Source organism: Ranitomeya imitator, unplaced genomic scaffold (assembly GCF_032444005.1).
Source record: "Ranitomeya imitator isolate aRanImi1 unplaced genomic scaffold, aRanImi1.pri SCAFFOLD_100, whole genome shotgun sequence".
Taxonomy (NCBI): Eukaryota; Metazoa; Chordata; class Amphibia; order Anura; family Dendrobatidae; genus Ranitomeya; species Ranitomeya imitator.
The window spans coordinates 129,037-131,082 of record NW_027194796.1 but is presented as its reverse complement, the minus strand read 5'-3'; the positions used below and the strand labels follow the sequence as shown (position 1 = coordinate 131,082).

At 46.3% G+C, this 2,046-nt stretch overlaps 1 long non-coding RNA gene across 1 annotated transcript; it reads right to left on the bottom strand.

The window, feature by feature from the left end:
* Positions 1 to 551: 551 nt before the first annotated feature.
* LOC138656343 (uncharacterized) lies at positions 552 to 1,764 on the bottom strand. The gene is made up of 3 exons (XR_011316911.1): positions 1,704 to 1,764; positions 1,528 to 1,602; positions 552 to 1,182 (listed from the first exon to the last, which is right to left on the bottom strand). It is a non-coding gene; the product is annotated as an uncharacterized lncRNA (long non-coding RNA).
* Between the last annotated feature and the right edge of the window lie 282 nt (positions 1,765 to 2,046).

The window sequence follows — 2,046 nt, the reverse complement described above, 5'->3', positions numbered from 1 at the left end:
GAAGTCCAAAGTGAGTCTTCAGACGAAGATTACGGAAGAAGTGTTGGAGGTCCTGGGAGAGTTTGAATTTATCCCATTGTGGGGTAGGACAAAAGGATAGGCCCCGTTGCAGAACTGTTAGTTCCGCCGGGTTGAGTGTATAAGAGGAGATGTTGATGACTGTGTTACTGGTCTTACCTGGGACCTTGTCGTCATGCGATCTGTGTTTCCGGAAGGCCCTCCGTATCGGTCTCCTCCGTGGCGGGTATTGGGTCTTGGGACCGGACGTTTGGATAAAAAACGATTCTGTGAGAGGCTGTTTGTGGAGCTGTCGCTGTCTGTACTGTATGAACCCTGGCGCCGGGGGCCAGAGTTGCCTTGTCTGGTACCGGAGGGAGCAGAGTCGTTCCATCTATAAACTCGGTTTTGAGAGTAGTCTTCGGAGTCTCGTTGAAATTTGGAGCGCTTTCTTTCTTGGAGAAATTTGCGATGCTCTTCTATTACCTTGTCAGTCTTTGCCTTCAAGGAGCTCCAGTCTGCTGCTGGTAGTAGTGTAGATAGTTGTTCTTCAATGGAGGCGATCTTTCCTTCGGTTTCTGAAATGGCTGTCTGAAGAAAATCAACAGTGAGAAGAATAATATCCAGAGAACATTTGTTGAGTATCTTTTGAAACTTGTCACAATAGTCGGGTTTGTCCGAGAACAATGTTGGTCGCAGGTGGCACCTGAGACCACGCGGTATTCTGCTTAGTCTATGATACTCAGCTAGCGTGATGGAATGTAAATCGAATGATGCCAAACGCCTTCGTTCACGCTCGTAGTCTTTAGTGCGTAATTCCTGAGCTGGGATTTTCAAGAAATCGCCAGAGCTGGTAACCTTGGCTAGGATCCGTGTCGCTGCTGGCTCATCGAATGCAAATGTTTCGGTAGACATCTATGGCTTCAGGTGCAAGACGCCAACAACGTACGTAATAGAGATAGCAAAGGCGTGCACTCTGATCGGTGTGGATTGGTGCAGGCTGAACCACGGTAACTTCATAAATAAATAAACAACAGCCGCACTCGATATTTTGTTTTTTCATATGCAAATAAAGTAATTTATTATTTTCACCACAGTGGTATTTGCGAAACTGGGGTCACCACAATCATATATCGAGGTACTAGGTAACGTTTCGGCCCCGTTGTGGGCCTTTGTCAAACCTCACTAGAAAACAATAAGGATTTGCACAATGTTACAAATTTGAAAAAAAGGAATATGAAAAATAAAAATAAAAGAACAGGGACACAAAACACAACAAAACAGTGCTATACATAAGCAGCGACTAGTGGTAGTGTAAACCCAATACAGACACTATATGTACAAAATATACTATATGTACAAAATATACAAAGGGTATATATCAAGCCAATATCTGAAAAGGGAAATTATGCGTATATCTATATTCATAGAGCCAGCATGCAAGTTGGCGTGGTATCAACGAAAGGCATCCAGATTTACGCTTCTGAAAAATTACATACGAGCACTAATAAAAGAGGAAGGGCGACTAACCTTGTTGTAAAAAGAAAAAAGTGGAGGGTACCCCAAAGTAACGAAACAGGTAGTAAGGCAGGATCCAGGCGGAGACTGGAGGGGGGGGGGGGGGAAGGAAAAGAAAGGTATACCATTAAGTAAGATAGGGATATATAGTAGGAGAGTAAGGGGCGGGGGAACATGACATAACATACCGTATAATGCAAAAGCGGGAAAAAGAAGGTAGGTCAGGAAAGGGGAAACAAATTCCCAGTATGCGCTGTAAAAGATAAAAAGAGCATGAGTCAGCTGTGGGGAAGACAGGGGGGACACAGCCTAGAAGGGAGCAGCGAATACCTGAGGATCCGGTGTGCTGCGTGCCTGCGGTGATGTGTGGAGCCGTGTAGAACCGTGGGGTTAATAAAGGGGCGGCACAGGAAGTGCAAGGCTGGAGCGAGGGCTGGAGCGCAGGGCCAGACAGATAGGGAGGAGGTTAGGATATGGGGCCGGCGTAAAGAGCGCGGCTGCGCACTAGGCAGGATGTAGAGCCGAGGGCTG